The sequence below is a fragment of the Simochromis diagramma genome, unplaced genomic scaffold, assembly GCF_900408965.1.
Source record: "Simochromis diagramma unplaced genomic scaffold, fSimDia1.1 OVJJ01000571.1, whole genome shotgun sequence".
NCBI classification, from domain to species: Eukaryota; Metazoa; Chordata; class Actinopteri; order Cichliformes; family Cichlidae; genus Simochromis; species Simochromis diagramma.
Window position 1 is genome coordinate 3,586,330 of NW_024386885.1, and position 23,930 is coordinate 3,610,259.

The 23,930-nt window shown below is 43.0% G+C and overlaps 1 protein-coding gene and 2 long non-coding RNA genes across 10 annotated transcripts in view; 2 read left to right on the forward strand and 1 right to left on the reverse strand.

Moving 5' to 3' along the window:
* LOC120734646 (protein NLRC3-like) overlaps positions 1-23,930 on the forward strand; it is a 54,935-nt gene that overhangs the window by 27,855 nt on the left and 3,150 nt on the right. The window lies entirely within an intron of this gene.
* On the reverse strand, positions 610-23,861 carry LOC120734649. 8 transcript variants are annotated; one of them, XR_005696063.1, is made up of 7 exons: positions 16,776-16,787; positions 14,853-14,858; positions 2,653-3,340; positions 1,815-1,966; positions 1,550-1,657; positions 1,329-1,444; positions 610-1,186 (listed from the first exon to the last, which is right to left on the reverse strand). It is a non-coding gene; the product is annotated as an uncharacterized LOC120734649 (long non-coding RNA). The 8 variants fall into 8 exon arrangements; XR_005696062.1 differs by having other exon boundaries at positions 1,815-1,971; XR_005696064.1 differs by lacking the exon at positions 14,853-14,858 and adding an exon at positions 15,959-15,966 and having other exon boundaries at positions 1,815-1,971; positions 2,653-3,335.
* Positions 21,659-23,645, forward strand: LOC120734652. Its single transcript, XR_005696077.1, has 3 exons — positions 21,659-21,725; positions 21,810-21,893; positions 22,344-23,645. It is a non-coding gene; the product is annotated as an uncharacterized LOC120734652 (long non-coding RNA).

The window sequence follows — 23,930 nt, forward strand, 5'->3', positions numbered from 1 at the left end:
GGACTGTCAGCATTATTACATGCTGTGAACATAAGTAGCTTTGATCACAGTTTATGTTGTAAAGAGAAGGAATATTGACAAAAAGATCAACATTGTGATATTATTTCTTCCAAACTGACCAGAAACATGCTTGTCAGACTCTCACAGCAAAGGATCAGACTCACTGTGCATGACGGCTCAGGCCAATGATGTCTGTTAGATTGTCAGTTGTTTAGTGCTTCTGTACAGTTAGAGTCACGTCTCTATTTCAGAATAATTAATATGCAGAAAACACTAAAAGTTGGTTGTCTTCCAATATTCTAGCATAATTAAAAAACTTTAAGTTTGTAAGTACATATTATTAGTCCTAATGCCAGCATGATTCTTCATAACTCCTGCTTTGAAATACTGAACTTTAAATTTACCTGATGAAAGATCATTCACAGTGGCACTCTGTCAGGATCATTCTGACTGTAAGATCACTGTATTAATCTGAATCCTTCTGAAATGTGCTGTGAATGAATGCTGATGCAACTCACTGTGGGAAAGCTGTTAATAAAATGAATCTGTGACACATGTAGCACATTCACAGAGGAAGAGGACACAAAGGGAGGACACGCAGAGGCTGTGTTGAAGTCAGAAATCCAAATCTTTAGTCAAAAACAGGCGGCGGTAACAAACAGGAAGACAAGCAGTCCATCAAACAGTCTACAGGGTCAAACATACAGAGAATTCAAACAGCAGTAAAAAATAACTGGACACTGAAAAACTTAAAGCAATGTGAGACGCAATAAAAGGAAGCAGCGCAGTATATTCACTGAATTATCATCAATTACAACAGAGAAAAACGACGATTTCTAAGGATTATTTTCTTAAATGCAGTTAGAGTGTGGCTGGTAAAGATGGAAACATACAGAATGTAAACTGTGTGAGTTTGTGAACTTTGTTAGTAACAAATGAGAAAAAAGAGACAAAAACTCAGTATTCACGAATAATTAGAAAGCATCTAAACATTCTGGTCGTGGATTTTTACAGTCTTAGTTCCGCTCGCTGTCATCATTATAATCATCATGATCAATGGCGAGGTCCTGAGGCGGGCGGGGCTGTCTCTGGTGATGTCACCATGAAGGAACAGCATCTGGCACGTGTTGCTGAAACATCCCAGTACACTGGTGTCGTTTCCTCTCCAGCTGTTTGACATGTGACACTTGAACATTAAGGGGAAGAAGAAGAAACAGTGTTAGGTCAGGTGACCACATGGTTTCTAAAGTAACTGACAGGAAGTAACCAGGCCGTTAGAAATGGATGGCATGTGTTTAGAGTTACTGGAGTTGGGTAACTCTACTTACCAAAAGCAGAAGCACACAGATGAAGGATCAGATGCTGAATGTTGCAGGAACATGCTCATGTGTGGTGGTCATTCAGTGCTGCAGGTTAGACAGTCCAAGACTGATATGCTGCCCATCTGAGAGTTTGAAAACACACATGCAAAGATTTATTTTGTGTTACAGTCAAAGTTGGATGTTCATTTCTGTCCTTTAAAAATGTTTGTGTATTTGAAAGCACTAACATTTAAGGATGACTCTGATCGTCTCCTTTAAAGGGGAGACAAGTGTATCCACTGATCCACGTCACTTTACCTGGATGATGACTCCTCCCCCCTCACTCAGAAACACTCCTAATATAACCAAGCAAATAAATAATATTGAAGATTTACTTACATCATTTCTACATCATTTTCTCTGCTTTGTCTAACCTCTGCAGAGCCCCTGTCAAGAAAAACATAACTGTAAGCATAAAACAAATCTACATTCATAACACGTCACTGGACAAACCTCGGTCAGCTGATTTCCTCTGTGCAGTGCAGACGAGCATCAGTCAGCGAGTCAGGGTGGTGAGATGGACTGGTGTCCTTTGTGACTCTGCTGGTTCTTCTGAGGAAACACCACCGTCTCTCCACACCGTCACCATCTGTGAGCACAAACTGCTGCTCTGCCAGCATGTAGGAATCACATGTCACACACAGGGGTGAAGAAACATCAGAGCTCAACTTTGGAGACTTTAGATGTAAACAGATCAAAGCAGCTCTTAGTTTCAGCAATCAGACAAACAATGATACCAAACTGATTCTGTATGAATACAATAAAGTCTTTTCAACACAGGTGCCAAATTAATTTATTAAAACTAATACAGATATATGTATGATAAATTAGTTTGCTAAATTATAAGAATATTTTTTTATTTTTTTATTTAACAATTGCAACTGCAAGAAATTAAATATTGAACAAAAATATATCGTCACATTCTTCATTCTCAAATTCTAATTTCACAAAGTAAATTTTTGATTAACAGAAAAAATGAATTACAAAAAATAATATTTAGTATATTATAAAATATTCTGCAACCATGAGTCAGAATCTTCATGACAGTACTGTGGACTTACTGCTTGTCTAATAGTGATAAACTTCAGGGGAGATCATGATGACAGAAAACTGTAAACAGCACTCTGAAGTCTGAAGCTTCTTGTTTCTGTGACCTCAGCACGCTGACACACCTGAACTTACTACAGATTTTAAAAAGCGATGATTACAGGGAAGAAACTTCTCTTTTTCATCCGTTTAATCAAACATTTGAAGCCTCAGCTGTCTCAGTCCTGTAGCAAATACAACTAACCTGAGGCTTGGATTTGGCAGCAGGAGCCCCTGTACATCCTTCTCAGCAGCACACATGTGGGGCCCATTTAATCCCACTTCTTCCTGAGCTTTGCTTCATCACAAGACTAAAGGTGGCATCCCGTGTCACGGTCTGATCATCATCCAACTGGAGAAGAAACATTTACAGACCTCCTGGTTTTGTTTTCTGATCCTGCAAAAAGACCGAGGACAACAAAACCCAGAGAACACGAGATACACAACATCCAACAGACTCAACAGCCTCCATAAATGAAGAGCAGCAGGTTGGTCCAGGTATACCAGATATGAGCATACTTCACATTACTGGGTATGAATAATAATCAAGAGACAAACTTTGAAGATGCAGAGCATGATGTCCCATCATCAGACTGCAAACAAACATCCACCAGGCTTCTTTGCTGTCAGTGGTGATGGTTCTCCCATCAGGGATCAGTAGAGTGTATTAACCTGTGGTATAAGCAGCAGTCACTGAAATATTACTGTTTCAGATAAGGCTGCTCCTCCAGCCTCAACAATAATCTGACTCTCCAGTCACAAACAAAAAGCTCCAGCTGGGAGATAGAAAACGCTGTCTGGGTCTTGCTGGATGTTGCTGGGCAGAGTCCCACATTAGCACAGTGCTTCTTGGTCCCACTGACCCATGTGGACAGTGACTGTGGAGAACTGTTCTGGCAAACGGAAAAGAGAATTCAAATGACAAAAAGCCAAACAGGATTTCCACAAAGACTCTCTTGGAATCAGCAAATCCTTGATTCATTTTACAATGAAATATGACCAGTCTCCTTAAATGTCAGCAGTTAGGATCTGATGTGATTTACAGCTTCACACAGCACATTTGTCCAGACTGTCAGGTAAACATAGAATTCATCTCAGGTAAATGACTCGGAGTAGAGATTCAGTAGGAAAGATTGCCAGCTCTAATATTATTACCACACAATCCAAGGACACACCAACAGCTCAGATTTCTACAAGTATTTAACCCTCATAATGTCGTCCCGATTTCCACACACCTGTGCTCCTCAGGGGTCAAAAATGTCCCCACTTTATTTGAGTGTTTTTTAAAGTATAAAGTGTCAATCAATTCAGTGTTACATCTTAGCTTTACTTAAGACCAACACATTAACACAACATTTACCCAACATTTGACATTTTAGGGCCACCAGACCTTGTTTACATAAAGTGCACTCTGTTTTTGAGCGAAAATAAAACGAGACAATAAAATATTTAAGTGTTTAGATCATTTTGACTATTTGTCGAACTACAGAGTGCTGTATGTTGAACTTAATGTTTCTCAGTCTCAAAACTATTTGCTGGAACTTCCAGGTTGGTTTCCCATATTTCCTAATTTTCCATTTTTATGGAAAGACTCTTATGGAAAGAGGGTGCAGTCCTTCAAGTATCTTGGTGTCCACATCTCCTCAGACCTGACATGGTCTGCCCACATTCAGGTCCAGACCAAAAAGGCTAGGCAGCGCCTGTATCACCTACGACAACTGAGGAAGTTCAGGGTCTCTCCAAAGATCCTCAGGATTTTCTATACAGGCGCTGTGGAGAGCATCCTCACACAGAACATGACATCGTGGTTCGGGAACAGCTGTGTGAAGGACCAAAAAGCTCTCCAGAGAGTGATCCGTACAGCAGAACGCTGCTGCAGGATTGCTCTCCCCCCGCTTCAGGACACCTACACCAGGAGATGCCGGACTAGAGCAGCGCAGATACTGAAGGACCCGTCCCATCCTGGCAACAAACTGTTCCAACTTCTGCAATCTGGTAGAAGGTTCCGCATCTTCCGGGCAAGGACAGAGAGACTCAAGAGGAGCTTCTATCCCCAAGCCATCCGTGCCCTAAACACACACACCCGCCCTCTCACATCATCTATAATTGACTGAGTCAGGACTCTTCCAGACACTAAACCAAGGCACAATGTACATTTCAATTCCTTTAATTTTAAATATGTTTATATTGTCTATCCTGTAAAATAGTCAGATATCTATTCATATTAATGTACAGAATTCACCTGCTTGCTGCTACTACTGCACATTCACCCAGTGTATATACTATATATATATATATATATATATATATATATAATGTTCTTCCTCTACACCCCCCCCAATTTGTGCACATGTCGAGGAGCGTGTCAGGTTACATTTCACTGTGTGTTATACTTGTATAACTATGCATGTGACAAATAATAAAGAACCTTGAAGACTCACTTAGCTGGCTTCATTTTAACAAATACTTTTTCCTGTTGTAAAGGTTAGAGGACTCATTTTGTTCTAAAATCGAAACATATTTACATTTTCATAACTTTCTCGATACAAGAACTCATCTTTGTCTCAAATATTACATTTCAGTTTAAATTCAAGGTATTTTTTGTATCATTTATTTCTAACTTCTGACTGTCTGACAGACAAATATTAATATACAACCCCCACTGTGTGAAAGCTTTAGATATATTTAAGGACAATATCCCAAAAATAAAGTAAAAAGATTTGATCCTCTTACGTCTCAGATACAATGAAAGACAAACAGATGCAGTAAATATTCTTTTATTGATGAGAAAACTGTGCAGTATAATTTACTTATGTTGAAGATATGAGAGCATTAAACAGGCTGATGTTTGGAGGCTCTGACAGCAGAGAGATGATACAGAAACATGACATCTTTATAAAATACTGACACTTTGTGAAGGGACAGCTTTGTATTTAAATGCATACTTTTCCCACTGAAACCAGCACAATCCCACTGTGATGAAAACAATATCTGAACTCAACATATTCTGGATAAATCAAAGCATTATTGTCTGTGGTTCCCTTATTTTTCCTTGGTTCCCTGTCAGATCCTGCAGGACGAACAGCAGTGAGTGGTTCCTGTATGCAGCTGTTACAGTTTGTGTTGGAGATACTTCTGCAGATACAGGAAGCAAATATAAAAGTGTTTTCAATGTTTTTAGCAGTCCCTCAACTACAGAGAGCTGTCTGCTCTCCTCTGCATCTCTCAGCTGCTGCTGGTTCCTCTTCCTCCTCCTCCTCCTCACACACCGTCCTGGATCTGTCCTGGTGTCTCATCAGGGGTGGAGAGCCTCCGTCTCCTCTCACCTTCTCCGGCTCTTCTGACTCTGGACACTTGCAGAAGGAAATCAACCACAGCAGTCAGCAACAAAAGCAGCAGAAGTTTATCAAATATCTGTAAACTTGCAGTATAATACTTGTAATAAGAGTACAGTAACAGTAATTAGTGACTGAGCAGCCCGGGGCGTTCCTCTTGATTTCTTTAGTAAATGCATTCACCTGCACAGCTAAACGAACCCTGACATCTTAGCTAGCTAGGTCTCAGGACCGAGCTAAGGACGGTAGTTACGGAGTAGCTGACAAACACGTCTAACTTACCGGAACAGTGCAGCGGGGCCTCGGATCCTTCTGTCGGGTAGTCCAGTTTACTGAAGAACACCTCAGGCTGTCAGGTTAAAACACTCGGTCGTGTTTTTGTAGCGTAAACGCTGGCCTCCTCTCAGAGCCTACGCTCTGTTATTCCCGAACAGAGATACGCAAGTTTCTCCGTGACTGCAGCTGTCACTACAGTCATTGGTGGGACGTGACAACAGCGCCACCTGCAGGAAGGTTTTCTCTCTGTCTGATAGCTCGTGTTCTGAGACCTGACGATGTCCTAAAATGTACACCGTACTGCGCTTACTTTGAAGACTTATTTCTGGACCGCTTCACTTCGACCTCCGCCATTTTTCTTCAAGGACTTTGGTCTTGTATGTCTTCCATTTTCTGATGATTGCTCCCACAGTTGATTTCTTCACACCAAGCTGCTTGCCTATTGTAGATTCACTCTTCCCAGTCTGGTGCAGGTCTACAATACTTTTCCTGGTGTCCTTCGAAAGCTCTTTGGTCTTGGCCATGGCGGAGTTTGGAGTCTGACTGTTTGAGGCTGTGGACAGGTGTCTTTTATACAGATGATGAGTTCAAACAGGTGCCATTCATACAGGTAACGAGTGGGGGACAGAAAAGCTTCTTACAGAAGACGTTACAGGTCTGTGAGAGCCAGAGATTTTCCTTGTTTGAGGTGACCAAATACTTATTTTCCACCCTGATTTACGAATAAATTCTTTACAAATCCTACCATGTGGATTCATGGATTTTTTTTTCACATTCTGTCTCTCACAGTTGAAGTGTACCTCTGGTGCACATTACTGACCTCTGTCATCATTTTAAGTGGGGGAACTTGCACAATCGGTGGCTGACTAAATACTTTTTTGCCCCACTGTAGAAAAGGATCCTGGTGTTATTTGTCTCTCAGAAACAGTTCATAACTTCCCTTCAACTCATTCATGTTAACTAAAAGGTAAACCTGTTTCTCCATCACAGATCTGATGATTCAGTAAGGACATCTCCTGGTTTCATCTTCATGTTTCCCTCTCACCACATATCCAAACCGACATCATGACCAGCAGGTTTACAGCTGTGGCTCCAGCAAACATCAGCTGATACTAGAAAGTAATATTAAATAAATTCTAACAACAGCTGATCAAGCTTAAACGTGCTGCTGTTGTTTAGCGCAACATCTGCTGGTTTCCTCTTTCTTTCGATAAACAAACAAGAGAGAAAAGCCGATCAGCTGATCATTGATCAGTTTCATGATTGAAGTAGCAACAGGAGACGGAGGGGGGAGTATGAGAGAAGAAGAGGCAGCTGTGCAACGTAAAGATGCAGAATAAATCCAGCTTTGTGTCTTTTTCATTGTAGCTGAAGTTCGCGACAAACTGTGTTCTTTTCAGCTCAATACGAAACGCGTAATATTTTCTCTGAATTTGACGATTCCGAATTTTTACGGGACGGTTGGCAACTCTACGAACTAACCTTATGAATAAAATAAAGTTCACTATCAGTAACATCATAGCACCCACCCAGCTGTATAGAAACTCCATCATGCTAGCTAGCACACAGTACGAGTTATTGTAACTGACGGTAAAAAGTCAGCACAGCGAAAATAAACTCCACCTAAACTTGGTTCATATCTGACCCAGATAGACTGCAGGTCATAACTTCTTACCTGAAGTTCAGTTCACCTGATACTCGGACCGGTGGCCGCCTCAGGTCTCTGCTCCTCCTGCCTCCCATTTCCCTCATCCACCTGCTGGCCTCCACCACTTGCTAATGTTACTGAATCTGTGGAAGCTCCGCAACAGCCACCACCAAACAATTGAGTTATTTTTACACATCTGCCAGCATCTGGCCAATCCACCACCTTTCATTGTTTATACTGTTACCGAAAAAAACAAAAAAAACAAACATTCGCACATCAAAACGAAAAATCATCATCGGCCCACCGGGTCCAGCTATGGCTGCATATGTGTTTAGTAGTAATTTGTTTTTGTAGAGGACTAGCATAGCAACTGTTTTCGAGGGCATTGCCATATTGGAATCCCGACTTCTCTGACGAGGCTAACCAGAACGCTGTTTCCTGGAGTGTGACATTATTCCCAGGTCCGTGTTCCGAGGTAAGTCGAACACAACACGAATCTAAATCCCAGTAACGATTAATGCCTTCCTGATTTTAGCATAATAACTAGTTACCGTGCTCCATAAAATTATGAACAGAATCAGTAACAAAGGGCAGCCCTGGCGGCGCCCATCACCCACCAAGAACGAGTCCAACTTATTGCCGGCTATGCGGACCAAGCTCTTGTAACGGTCGTATAAGGACTGAATGGCCCATATCAATGGGCCAGACACCCCATACTTCCGGAGCACCTCCCATAGGACCCCCTGAAGGATACGGTCAAATGCTTTCTCCAAGTCCACAAAACACATGTAGACTGGTTGGGCAAATGCCCATGCGCCCTCGAGTATCCTCGAGAGGATAAAGAGCTGGTCCAGTGTTCCACGACCAGGACGAAAACCACGTTGTTCCTCATGTATCTGAGGTTCGACTAGTGGACGGACTCTCCTCTACAGCACCCTGGCATAGACTTTCACAGGGAGGCTGAGGAGTGCGATCCCCCTGTAGTTGGAACACACCCTCCAGTCCCCTTTCTTAAAGATAGGAACCACCACCCCGGTCTGCCAGTCCAGGGGTACTGCCCCTGATCGCCACGCAACATTGCAGAGGCGTGTCAACCAAGACAGCCCTACAACATCCAGAGCCTTCAGGATCTCGGGGCGAGCCTCATCCACCCCAGGGGCTCTGCCACCAAGGAGTTGTTTAACTGCCTCAGTGACCTCGCCCCCAGAGACTGGCGGGTCATCCCCTTCGTCATCAGACTCTGCTTCCTCCACGAAAGATGTGCCAGTGGGATTGAGGAGGTCCCCGAAGTATTCCTTCTACCGGCCAACAATTTTCTCTGTCGAAGTCAGCAGCGCTCCAATCGCACTATACACAGTGCAGGTAGAGCACTGCTTTCCCCTCCTGAGTCGCCTGACGGTTTGCCAGAATCTCTTCAGTCCGAAAGTCTTTTTCCATGTCCTCTCCGAACACCTCCCACAAACGAGTTTTTGCTTCAGCCACTGCCCGCGCCACGTTCCGCTTGGCCTGTGGGTACCTATCAGTTGCCTCCGAAGTCCCACAGGCTAACTAAGCCCGATAGGACTCCTTCTTCAGCTTGGTGGCTCCCCTCACCTCTGGTGTCCACCATTTGGTTCAAGGGTTTCAACCATGACAGGCACCAACCACCTTGCTCAATGCAGCAGCTTCAGCAATGGAGATGCTGAACGTGGTCCATTCGGACTCAATGTCCCCAGTCTTCCTCGGAATACTGTTGAAGCTCTGCCGGAGGTGTGAGTTGAAGATCTCACTGACAGGAGTTGCAGGTGAGAAGTTCAGGATTGTGTTTGGAAGTAGCCAACCATAGGCGGGTCGCTCCTCAGGTAGAAGAGAATAGTAGATCCCTGATCGCCGACACCAGAGCCATGCCAGCTTGTAATTAAGTGAGTGACACCTCGGATCTTGGTCTGCATTGGCATAAAAAGCATGTCTAATAATAATAATAATAATAATAACAATAATAGTACCAAATATAAACAAACTTTAGAAAGCTTCAAAATAATGATTTTAAGCTTTTCAGACCTTTCTCTTGGCCAGGGCTGGGCAATTAATTTCTATAGGTGGCCACATCAAAAATCTGAATAGTGTTGTAGGGGCGAACCACTGATAACTTTAACTTAATGCGGCTAAATATTAAATTTCTCCCATTTCTCTCCTACTGGTAATCAGAAGTTTAAGAATATTCTGTAGATATTTATGTAAATGTATGAATTGTTATGTAGGTTGACAGTAAAATAATCCTTTAAAAGTAATAAACAACTTTAAAAAATCATTACATCACTGTTTTATTTTAACTTGTTAATCTTCACAAATCTGCAGTATGTTAAAGATTCTTTAGAATATATAAAATAACTTTATACAAGAAGAAACAAGTGCTTACGATGTTTCCATTCAGCTCACTGGTTTAATGAGAAAAATCCAGTCTGTCTTGGGCTTGAACAAGTGCAGCGAAATCTGGCTGAATGTCTGCGATGTAACCCTGAGAGGGGATCATCAGATCAGAGGATCTGGATTTGTTGAACTTCATCACTGAGAATGTTTGCAGGTAGATCCAAAGAGGGCTAGGATGCTCTGAGCATGTCTCCTCATGTGTGGGAAGAGTAAAACTCAGGTAGTGGGACAGACCTGTGAACATCACTGGGTGCATTATCCACACTACAGGAGAAGAAACCATGTGCTTCAGTAGTGACGGTTCACTCTCAAACGTTTTCAAGTCTTGAAGTTGCCTTGAAAACTCGCCATGCGGTGCTTCTACCGCGGAACCTGTGGGGCTGATCAGCTCAAATTCAAATTCAAATTCAAATTTTATTTGTCACGTACACAGTCATACACAGTACGATATGTAGTGAAATGCTTGGACAACTGCTCGTGACCTAAAGAAAACAAAAAGGAAAAGGCTATGAATAAGATAGGAAATAAATATGAAAAATTAAAAAGGGTAAATTTAACTAGGAAGGAATAAAATATAAATTAAGGTTAAAAATGAAATAACTGTACAACACAAATTAGAATGAAGGGTAAATTTAACTGGGAAGAATAAGATAAATATATAAATTAAAGTTGAAAATAAAATAAAATAACTGTACAACAAAATACACAATATAGAACTATATAAGAATGTATGAAGAAATCTAAATATAAATAAATATATACACAATAAAGGCAGCTGTACAAGTATTAACCGGAAATGATGATGGCCTCCTTCAGTGTTAGCATGTGAGTCAGGATATTGTCCCCCAATTGAGTTGAGAGAAGTTGCAACTTTCACTGTGCTGTACATTTCAGGCCCTTGCATTGCACTTTGATATTCAGTTCATTTATCTGAGCAGTCACATCTACAGAAAACCAAGGTTGTCAAACCAGTCTGCATCTGAAAGCTTATTTCTACCTTATTAAGCTTATTCATAAGCATTTCTGATCATGCTTGACTTTTCATCACTATGTGCTGCTTTTACGTGACATGCCTGTGCATGTGTGGTATTTTAGATTAGATTAGATTAGATAGAACTTTATTAATCCCTCGGGTGGGTTCCTCTGGGAAATTCGATTTCCAAAAAAGCACAGCACCGACAGAAGTTACAGAGTTACAGAATATTATATATATATATACACACACACACACACATATATATAAATACAGAGACAATATAAATAAAATATACGAAGGGGATAAATAGAATAAATAGGAATAAAAAATAAAAATACAAGTGAATTGCACATTTCAAGTATTGAGGTCTATTGCACTGTTGACTATTTACAAAAGGTATTGCACAAAAGTATTGCACAGTGAGGTGAAGAGGCACTACAGCTTAGTTGTCCCCCCTCCTTTGTCCTCCTGTCTCCCCTCCCTCTCCCCTCCAGAGAGGAGTTAAACAGTCTGATGGCGTGTGGGACAAAGGAGTTTTTAAGTCTGTTAGTTCTTGTCTTTGGGAGAAGCAACCTGTCACTGAACAGACTCTTCTGGTTGTTAATGGCCGTGTGCAGAGGATGCCCAGCATTGTCCATAATGTCCATCAGTTTCTTTAATGTCCTTTTCTCTGCCACTGTCACCAGAGTGTCCAGCTTCATGCCGACCACAGAGCCAGCCTTCCTGATCAGTTTCTCCAGCCTGGATGAGTCCTTCTTTGCTGTGCTGCTCTCCCAGCACACCACAGCATAGAAAAGTACTCCAGCAACCACCGACTGGTAAAACATCCTCAGGAGCTTCCTGCAGATGTTAAAAGACCTCAGCCTCCTGAGGACGTACAGTCGGCTTTGGGCTTTTTTATACAGGTGCTCTGTGTTGCATGACCAGTCCAGTTTATTGTCCACCCACAGCCCGAGTTACTTGTACTTGTTGACCACCTCCACCTCCTCCCCCTCTATCTGAACCGGCAGTGGACCTGCTCTAGACCTCCCGAAGTCCACAACCAGTTCCTTAGTCTTTGAGGTGTTGAGTTGCAGGTGGTTTGTGTGACTCCATGCGACAAAGTTCCTCACCAGACTTCTGTACTCCTCTTCCTGATCATCCCAGATACACCCCATGATGGCTGTGTCGTCTGCAAACTTCTGAATGTGGCATAATTCAGAGTTGTAGCAGAAGTCAGAGGTGTGCAGGGTGAAGAGAAGAGGGGACAGCACAGTTCCCTGTGGTGCTCCTGTGCTGCTGACCACTGTGTCAGACGTGATGTCCTTCAGCCTGATGTACTGTGGTCTGTCGGTGAGGTAGTCGGAGATCCAAGCGACCGGGCAGGGGTCCACCTCCATCCTGTTCAGTTTTTCCTGAAGCATACAGGGCCGGATGGTATTAAAGGCACTGGAAAAGTCAAGAAACAGGATCCTGACCGTGCCTTTTCCCCCATCCAGGTGTGAGTGGGCTCTATGCAGGAGGTACAGGATGGCATCCTCCACTCCGACACCCGCCTTGTATGCAAACTGTAGTGGGTCCTGGGCATGTTGTACCTGTGGTCGGAGGAGGTTGAGGAAGAGCCGCTCTAGAGTCTTCATAAGATGTGACGTCAGTGCCACCGGTCGGAAGTCATTCAGCTCATTGGGCCGGTTCCTTTTGGGGACCGGGACGATGCAGGATGTCTTCCATAGGGCGGGCACTCTCCCCAGTCGCAGACTGAGGTTGAAGACTCGTTGTAGCGGCTCCCCAAGTTCAGCAGCACACGCCTTTAGCATCCTAGGACACACCTTGTCTGGGCCTGCTGCCTTTCTGGGGCGAAGCTTCCTCAGTTGTCTCCTGACCTGATCCACTGTGACACTGGGAGATGTTTGGGAGGAGGGGAGGGGGGGAGATGTCTTGCTGCTGAGAGAGGGATTGGAGGAGGGGGGTGTCATGGTGTCAGGAAGGGGGGGAAGCGAGGGAGGTAGGAGAGTGGGGGTTGGACTCTGTAGTGAAGGTGAGGGTGGGGGGGTTGTGGGCTGGTCAAACCTGTTGAAGAAGTTGTTGAGTTCGTTTGCCTTCTCCACAGTCCCCCCCACTGTGCTTTTCTTGGTGTTGTGGCCTGTGATGGTTTTCACACCATTCCAGACCTCCCTCATATTGTTCCTCTCCAACTTCTGCTCCACCTTCCTCCTGTAGGTGTCCTTTGCTTCCCTCAGGCAGCGTTTCACCTCCCGCTGTGCTGCTTTCATCTCCTCCTTCACTTTGCTCCTGAAAGCCTTCTTCTTCATGTTGAGGACAGCTTTGACTTCCTGTGTTACCCACGGTTTGTTATTAGGATAACACCGTACCGTCTTAGCAGGGGCGACCGTGTCCACACAAAAGTTGAGGTAGTCTGTAAGACAGTGTGTCGCCCCCTCTATGTCCTCACCATGTGGGCTCAGGAGCACATCCCAGTCTGTGGTGTCATAACAGTCCCTCAGAGCATCCTCCTTTTCTGGGGTCCATCTCCGGATGGAGCGCGTTGTGACAGGCTGCCTTTGGACGAGGGGTGTGTATTGTGGCTGTAGGTAAACCAGGTTGTGGTCTGACTTCCCTAGTGGGGGGAGGGGGGTGGCTCTGGATGCATCTCTCACATTAGCATACAGTAGGTCAATTGTCCTGTTGCTCCTTGTGGGACAATTCACAAACTGGTGAAAAGCAGCCAGAGTAGAGTCCAGTGTGGCATGGTTAAAGTCTCCAGATATAATAATGAAAGCCTCGGGGTTTTGTGTCTGAAGTCTTGCTGTGACTGTGTGTATTTTCTCACAGGCAGCTGTTGCGTCGGCCCTCGGAGGGATGTAAACACACACACAGATCACATGACTGAACTCCCGAGGTAGATAATATGGCCGCAAGCTAACAGCTAGCAGCTCCAGGTCCGGACGGCATACCGAAACTTTAACGGAGACGTGTCCAGGGTTACAGTATCTGTTGTTAACGTAGACAATGAGTCCCCCACCTCTGCTTTTTCCGCTGGCCTGCGTGTCCCTATCGGCTCTCACGGATGTGAAACCGCATAGGTCTACGTTAGCCTGCGGCGTTAGCTTGGTTAGCCACGTCTCCGTGAAGATAAACAAGCTGCACTCACGGTATAGTCTGTGGTTGTTCAGAGCGCACAGTTCATCAATCTTATTCTGTAACGAGTTCACGTTGCCCATGATCACTGTCGGGATTGATGGTTTGAATCGCCTCCGGTGATCCGCTCTCCTCGCTCCAGCTTTGCAGCCTCTGTAGCTCCTCTTTAGCTCGGCCGGGATGTTGTGTCGCATGCCGGTCTGTCCCTTTGTTTTTAGTGCCAGCAGCTCCGCTCTCAAATAGATGAAGGAGCTGGTTCCAGAAGTTTTAAAAAGTGCATTATCCATCTTGTATCGCTATATCTAAGAGGTATAAGTAGAGGAAGGTGAAAAAAAGTTTGAAAAGCCTAGTCTAAAAAAGTTAAAGTTAACAAAAAAGGTGCGGTGTTGCAGAGCTACTTGGAAAGGCTGCCGTCACTCCAGCGCCATCTTTGAGATCTTCCCAGTGTTTCCTCTATGAAATGGGCGGAGAGAGCAAAACACAGCCAGAGAGCATTTGAAGCCACACAACACGAGTGTGGAGACAATTCTTCCTCTGCAGATTTTGAAGGCACCGTAAGTTTCCCTTCTTTCTACCTTTAAGCTTTTATAGATTATTGATTAAACAGAAAAACACATAAATTCTTGTTGAGTAAACAATAAAACCTGAAGCTCAGTCACAAAGCGTCAGTTTCTGTTGGGCGCTGCTCACACACAAACACTCAGGAGGAAGTGCTCGTACACGCTGCTGTTATTTGCAGGTTCAGTCGGTTTTCTGCAGCTGGAACTCATAAATCCATGTTATGCAAATCTTCTGTTATAACAATGTAAGTAATGTTAACATCTCTGTTTATCATTTCAACTGTAGCTTTAAGTCTCAGCAACACCTTTGTCACAGGCTAATTGGTCCATTGTTCTAATTTGTCATGATAACTACAGAACAACATGGTAAAGATCAGCACATCGATATACTGAACTAAACATGACTGGATTTATAAACAGACTTCAAACATTTCAGTAACACACACACAGTCCACACACCTGCTTTTGCTTTCATTTCTAACATCAGATCTCCTTTTTTCACCAATCTTCTTCCTCTAACAAGATCCTCAGTCTGCCGCTGTTTCTTTTGTGGAGGCAAATCCATTCTGCGTTTCCTTCAAAGCTGTGAAAATGTGTCAGCTGAAGTTCCCTCTTTAAAAAGCGATGATGAAACTGTGGCACTTAGTGACTGAAACCCAAAACACATCATGTTTGTCTGCTGGAGAGACGGATCAGGGCGGCCTTCGTCGCTGTGATGTCATCAGCCTTTGAAGACTCTGTCAGGACAGTGACAGGAAGTGACCTCAGTCTAAAGGTCATTTGTGGAGCTGAGCTGATGCACAGCATCAACATGTTACTGCAGCTGAAAAGTAACAAACTCAGATTAAACAGTTCAAACAAGTCGAAGACGTTCCTACATCAGGGAGCAAAGACGAACTCCACACACACTGACACCTCTGCAGTGACACGTTCAACACAATAACATGATGCAGGTATGACGCTGACCTTTGACCTCAAACCCAGAAACAAACATCACTGATGTGTCAGTGTACAGGGACTGTTATCATAAATGTGTGTTCGTCGCATTAATCTCAGCTCAGATGTTTTATTTTAGCTGGAGGCTCAAACAGAGCAGGGAGCTCATAAAATATAAAAGCAGAATTCAAAGAGCTTTTAATAACTCAACACGATGCTTCAAAGTTAAAGGAGCTGGACTGATGTTCGTGCACATCAGAAGCTTCAAATATACAAACTTTTTTTTATAAAAAGGTAGCAGGAGGTCAAAGGTCAGAGCTCCTGTGTGTCTGAGGGCGGCTTCACGCTGGAGAAGGATGAAGGAGTCTGACCTGAGCCAGTGTTTGACATGAACACATCAGCACTGCTGTCAGTGAGCCTAACGACAGCCGTTAGCATCATTTCAGTGTTTCGGTGATAAAAACACTTCCTGTCACTGTGGTGGTCACAGTGACATCATGCAGTTTGTGTTTTGACCTCCAGAAAACCAGCAGACATAAATCACCTTTGGACAACCTGCCAGAGATTTGGGAGTTTCCCACGTGCACCTGAATGCAGCACTGACAGTTTCTAACGGTAACGTCACACCAGGGCCGGCCCGTGGCATAGGCCGTATAGGCAAATGCTAAGGGCGCCGTCCATCAGGGGGCGCCACGCCAGTGCCACAAATGTTGAAAAAAAAAAAGTTGGTACTATTATTTCTAAATACAAAAAATAATCCCACGTTAATTAAAATGCAAAGTAAAGCTTATTTAATAGAAATATTATTTGTTACAACATTACACTACACTGCTGATGTAGGGGGGCACCACCTAAAATCTTGCCTAGGGCGCCAGATTGGTTAGGGCCGTTTCTGCGTCACACAACCCTGTGGGTGTTTCCTTCCTGCTCAAACTTTACTTTCTCTTTCCTGAACTACCCGTTTCTGCTGACTGATCGTCTCCGTGTGAAGCTCCGTGTGAAGGTAACCTTAGCAGTCTGTAATGTTTCCTGGCTAACATCAGCTGTGTGCAGCTTAGTTCCAGCACCAACAGCACACATCTGCCGCTCCATAGTTCACGGTAACGGACTCACAGCTGGACCAACAGGCTGTTGGTTAGGGACGTGTGCTAAACACACATCCTTCTTTCAGTGTGGGCGTGACTTTGTCTTAACATTTAATGTCCTGTTTGTAGTTCGAAGGAAAAACGACTCCATGATGAGTCAGTTTGAATGTTTTCAGTGATGATCTGTAGAAAAATAGCAGTGAAGACTTTTTCAGGGTGAAGTTTGTGGTTCAGCTTTTAGCAGCTCTGCAAGTGGAAGGTTTGAATCCTGTTTTAAGGACTGATGTAAATTTCTTGCCGATGGGCAATGTTCCCTCTAAGCTGCGCGCGTGCGCAATTGCGCACTGCTGGCACGGTCTCTGCGTTGCGCACAAAAAAGAAAAAATCTAACCTGAATTGAAATTAAAATGAATACTTTAACAATCATGTTTTGCAGTGTTAGTCAGTGACTGACTGCTCCTGTATGGGATTAGAACGATGCCACCTTATCCCACAGTCCAGCCAATGATGCGATTCACATTCATATATACGCAGTAGTGATGTGTCGGTCGCGAACGAAATGTGTCAGAGCCGGGTCTTTGACGTGAACGACGCGAGCCGGTGTTGTGCTTTGCGCTGGGCAGAGGGGGGAGGGGCGGTAGTTACAGTCAGTACCACAGGAACAGAGCGGGAGAGAGAGAGAGAGAGAGCCAGGGACAACAAGGTCACATTAGAAAGGTATAGTAATCATCCACAACTATTTTCAGTTGCAGATGATGGGGTTTCCGTCTCTTTTTAGAGAACCGGCTCTTCAGGTTGTTTTGTTGCTTTAATTAATTTATTATTAACAATAATATAAAAGTATGCACAAAAGGAATTATAATGTAGAAAAAAAAAAGTCTGTTGTATTTATATATGTTTATATATAAATATATGCGGTGGCCCCTAGAGACAAAACACGTACAAACTGCAAAACACATTTCTAGCATGAACTGAACTTCCAAAGCAGAGCTACTAGATCACTTAAATTACACAATTGAAAGCATGAAAGCATGTGTGTATTCTTTGTGTATTTGTACACAAGCACTCATATATATTCAAATAAGTTGAAAAAAATGTTAATTTACCTGTTACTACCACACACCAAATCTGGTTGTTGGTACTTGCTGGCTTGTGTAGCCACGAGGTAACAAAAGCTCAACACTGCCCCCTAGCATCCTGGAGCACTGCTGTTGTGTTTTGTACGTGCTTCTGAGTTGCTGATGGGTTCCTGTTGTCTAAAGGTTGTTGCTCCTCACAGATCACAGTGTTTTCAGCCTTTGGTCAGTTTTTGCTGTCAGAACTTTCTTGATGTGATAGATGTGCAGCTGCAAACATCTGGAGTTGGTGGGGATGGGTTGAAATATTGACACTATGATCAGCAGCTGAGCTGAACAGCTGATTTCCTCTCAGTGTTTCAGGATTCAGAGACTTGTGGAGACTTCTGATCACTTCCTGTTTAAAATGTTCGACTTTAACCCTTTGTGTGAAATGAAGCTGCTGACTTCAGAGAGGGTTCAGCCTTCACAGTGAATAAAAGAGGAAAGACATGAATGTTCCTGTGCTCCCTCAGACATTTGATTACACTCAGACAAACAGCAGCTTCACTGCATTTAGTTCATGTTTGTCTGTTCAGACACAATCGCTGTTGTGTTTTAGTGTCTCTGCTGGAACTACACAAAACTCCTTCATTGACCCAACACTGAGAGAGGCCCTGCAGCTGAGAAAGTACCAGAACACAAAGAGAAGGAAAGACGTGTTTTCAGGAGCTCAGAAGGAACCATTTCAGTTTCTTTCCACTCGAGCAAAAGTTCAGCAAAGCAAACATTTAAAGATCAGAAAAGATCAAATCTGTCAGATGTTAAATAAACAGGAAGATGACCGTTGACCAGAGCAGGAAGAAGACGACAGTCTGAGGTTTCACTGTTTTATACTGCACCTCACACTAAACAGCTAACAGTCACATGACTGTGACCACAGGAAGTTGATGAAACCACCTCCTCTGTTACCAAGCAGAAAACATGAACACACTCAGCAAACAATGATGACTATGAAGTTCTTAAAGTGAAATTAAAAAAAACTGTTAAACTTGTAACTGTTTAAAGAAGAAAGCTGAGACTTACTTCAGTCGCATGATGCTCCTCTTTTTTCCTCCTCTCTTTTTTTAGACATGAGGTCACATGACAACTGTTAATGAGTGGGAGGGGCAGCGTCCCGCCGCCTCAGTAAAACTGCCCTCCTGGCCAACAGGGAACAAATCAGTGAGGATCAGTTTTGCATCAATTACAACCAGGCCCAGGCCGTATCATAGCGTTCACGGTAACACTGGAATAGTGTTGGGCAACGATAAGAAAATGAAATATGGCGATAGAATATGAGTAACACGCGCATGCGCAGTGCCTTTGTTTTCATACGCACATGGCGGTGACGGAGAACGAGAAGGGCGAAAGCGGATCATTGAATGAAACGATGAACCAGAACTGTTTTGTAAAAATGCTGCAGCTTCACTGGTGTGGAACTGGTTTAGCTTTACCATCAGATACACAACAAAGCACATGTTTTTGTAAAGCCTGCAAGCGGGCCGTCGTTATTACCGTACAGATTTTATGTCGTACACGCTGCTCAAAAATCTGTCAAGAATGTTTTAGTACGACTTTGCTAAGTTATGGAGCATTACAGCTATCGTAGGCTGGAGCCTCGCGGAGTGATACGTACGGTGCTTCAACATAATATTACATGCACATAAAAAACAGCTGCTTGTTTAAGTGAAAATCAGTGATGTTTTTTTGGAATAATAAAGTTGTGGAGTTGTAAAGCATTTTGTGTCGCGTCAGTTATATCGTTATTGCAAATTTTCAAACATTTATCATGATAAATATTTTTGGCCATATTGCTCTGCCCTAATTACAACATGGAGTGAGTTCAGTATGGATACGAGAGCATCTGGATTTTGAAAAGTGGGCTGTATGCACCACTTTGAACTGGATTAAACAGTGGAGAGCACATAATGATGTTGTTTTGACATGTGTGAGTATACAGGCCCATGTCATGTCCAAGTCTTCTTCCCATAATGTTTTGCGTTTGGCTCAAGAGGCACTCTATTGGTTGGATTCAATTGTTGGATAGTTCCTAATAGTGTAGGCTGGTGGAGGCGGGGGGCTTGAGTCTGATACCTGGGAACAAATAAAGTGCCTGGCTTGCAAGTATCTTAAAGTGTGTGATACTGGTTGACTGTATTTATTACCAAGTTGTGCAAATGACACCAGAAGCTAGAAGAAGGGTTCATCCAGCCTGTTTTACATTCTGGTGGAATTTCAAGAATGTTAAGTTTAGCTAGAAAGTCATTAATTGCATTGCAGTCAGTTTGTGACTCTGAGGTGTAAAGCTTTTAAATCTGGCCACTGATATAGTCCTTAAAATAATCCCATACAACAAGGCTGGAAGTCTCTGGAGAGGGGCTAGTGGCAAAGTAAAACCTTATCATGCTGGATAAACTTTACAAACTTGTCTCTTTTCTTTTCCTGTCCCGTTTGGTTCTTTAACCGTCAGATCTGTTGTCTGAAGACCAACAAGGAGACCCGATGGATGCCTTGCCGTATTGGTCCATTTGATCGACCTTTGTTGTTATTATTTATTTTATTTTATTTTCAGTTGTTACAGACGGGACAGACGTGAGTGAGGGATAGGAAAGGGAGAAAGTGGAACTGGATGTAAGTCCCGAAAAACTGAATTGTTGAACTGAAACTGAAATTAGTCGAGAGCTACATTTTTAAAGGATAAAATACAGTTTCAGAGCAAATGAATTCATTTTCAAAATATAAAATTCAATTTTAATTTAGTGACTATCAAACAAATATAATGAATTTCAAATTATGCGAATTCAAATTCAGTTTTAAAAAGCATTGATTCAAGTTACAATTCAGATTCAATCTGAGCAATTCAAATTTAACTTCTTCAAATTCAGTTTCTGATGGCACAAAGTTCTGCCCACAGTTGATGTTTGTGTATTCTCTGTAACACCTGACACTGATTATCTAAAGAGGATTTTTATTTTTACAACAACCAGCGAATGTCTTAATGTGGGGGTGTGACTGGGTGAGGGAAAGACTCTACAATAATACAAGTAAAACAGAGAAAACCCAACAACTCTTCGTAATATTCTGATGCCTGCAGACATGCATTTACTATGATTATTATGATTGGGTGATTTGGAGGCTGAAATCAGCTCTGTGACACTTCTCACAGTGAACTGATGAAAGCAGTTTGTGACAGAGGAAACTGTGGCTGATTCTCAGAGATGATATTTGGACATGTACTCTGTTACTCTGAGGTGTGCTGCTGTAAACGATTGTGTACTTTATTCTTTCCATACGTGCCAGTGCAACTCGGACTCAGTTTGATCGTCTGTCTCTGAACATTTACAGTTTTTATCAAATGAAAGGAAACAGGAAACACAGTGCAGTGAACGCTCTGCACAAGAACAACATTCAGTTTATTTCTGTAATGTGAACGTTATTTTTCCTCTCATTAACATGATACTGTCATAAGTACATTAATTAATAACATAATGTTGATAAACTCTGGTTGTAGAAGTCTGTACAGTCTCTAAGAATAACGCTGCTTGTTGCTGTTATTATTGATCCCTTATTGATATGTGATGGTCAGTCCTACAACTACAGCAGATACTTCGTATTATCTGCACTCAGATGGAGCAGATCAACACATCAGACACGACCTCTGCAGCTCTCAGCTGATGTGCACTTGAATGATTGTGTTTCCTCTGCAGGTGAAGGTAGAAAGTGTGTGTGAGCTGATTTGGATTGAGCAGCATGGATCAGTGTGAGGACAGAGAGGAGGGAGCCCCTCCCTCTAAAACCACTCTGTGTGGGGAACATGAGAGCCAGACCAAAGCTCAGAGGTGAGATGACCATCTCTAACTGTCCATGACTCTTCTCCATGTCACAGCTCAGCACTCACATCTCTGCTCCATCATTATTCACAGGAACCCACCTGGACCTCCACCCAGAGAGCGTGACAAGTCTAAAAGCCCTCCCATAGAAGACCTGCCTGTGTCTGCTGCAGAGAGGTGAGCTGTTAGTAACATGAACTCTGTGTTGTCAGTTTGTTGTCTGCTGTAAGTGATGATGATCTTTTTGCTTCGTGGTTTTTAAAATGATCTAAAATGTCTCAAAGGACACACAGGCTCAGCTGTAACTGTCATTTTTATCTGGTTTGAAGCCACATTTTGACAGAATTGGCTGTTTTTAACTATTTATTTTAAGAAGTTGTGGAAATTTAGACATCAGACATCTGGATCCTGAACTGTTATAGAAACAAATGCTAGCAGTGGGTAGTTTGACTTTAGCCTCGTGGCTAAACTGACCAAAACCAGCATGCCCACTGCCAACACTAGTTTGGAGTTTCCTTCTGCTCATGCTCAGCCTGCAATCCAGTTTGTCTTTAGGACGATGAAGGTATCCTAATCTTCATCAGCTTCTGTAGCTGCAAATTAAAAAAAATGTTTCCTCCCTAACAGGACCCATTGGAGTCCAGCTGGACTTGAAGCTGGACCCAGCTGTGTGTCCTTCAAGAGTGACAGGTCTAGACGTCACTTCATTGATTTTAAAGTCCAGCGGGTGTCTGCTGCAGAGAGGTGAGCGGCTAGTAACATCAACTCTTTGAGAGCTGATTTAACTGCTTGGTGTTGTTGAATGTTGTTATACCTCCTCGTTTATCTGTTTGTGTAAGGTTTGTGGTGGGAGTAAGAGGACTGGGTAGGTCTGGTGGACTCTGTACATTTCCATTTGTTTTCTGTTAAAAACACTAAGTAAGCAGGTTGGTGCCACCTATGCAGTGTTTTTCATCTTATGAATATTAAGATTTTTCTGTGTTTTTGTTTCGTTTTTAAGAGTAGAGCTCAGCCAGGTTAGGGTTAGTAGGTCTGACATTCAGCTGCAAATCATTCCAGTGTGGGCTGAAGGCCATCACTCGATGAAGCCAACAGAACCACATCATCTGTGAAAACCAGAGAGGATATTCTGAGACCACCCAAGTGAAAGCCTCGTGGCAATTCTGAACAGAACCGGTGACAAAGGGCAGCCCTGACAGAGTCCATCACCCACTGGGAAAGAGTGCAACTTACTGGTCCTCCTTCTTAAAGATGGGAACCACCACAGTCTGTCAATCTAGAGACACTGCCCCTGATAACCACGCAACATTGTAGAGATGAGTCAACCAACACAGCGCTAGAACATCCAGAGTCTTCAGGAACTCAGAGCGAACCTCTCTTGAAGGTCTGCTGGAGGTGTTAGTTGAAGATCTCACGGATGTATCGACAAAACATTGAGAAACTAAAAACTATAGAGCATCTCATTCATTTAAAAACAAAGTTTATTGTTTTAATTACAAGAAACCTTCCCACACTGTAACTGACTGACCCATTTTAAAACGAAATAAAGCAGGAGGCCCAAACCATTGCACATACTGGTTCTGTATAGCACAAACGTTCTGCTACCAAATGACACCTGAGCATCCTGACTCAGGGTTTGAACGATTCATCCCATCGTCTGATCCAAACCATATTGTTAACGTTAATACAGGAACCTCTCTGTGGTTCGTTTATGACAAAACTGTGAGATTTCAACCTCTTGGATATGAATGTGGTTGTTTACCAGGACACAGATGAGTCAGAGACAGTTAGCAGCTCTGTACTCGTGTCCAACACGATGATCCAAAAAATGGTGAAGTTTGAGAGGCATAATTATCTACTTCAAGTATCCGGTTGTTCAGTGATGACGTGACGAATCCTACTTCCGGGTCTAAAGTAGTCTGCGTTTAATATGGCTTTTGTGTTGTTAACATGTTTAATGTTTTGTATTTTCTTCTATTTGATCTCAAAAAGCTCCTAAAACAGTCAGTGATCACTGTTGACCTCCCTTGGCTTTTATTACCGCTAATCATTTATTTAAGATCAGTTTTTAAAACCTTAGGATGTAACTACAGCCCAGCCCATGCAGCAGTATATGAATGACTAACCTCGTATTGTGGATGGATTATCTCAGTTGTTCTCCTGGCTGAAGTTTGGTCCTTTTACAGCATCCTGCCATGCGATTACATTTGTTCC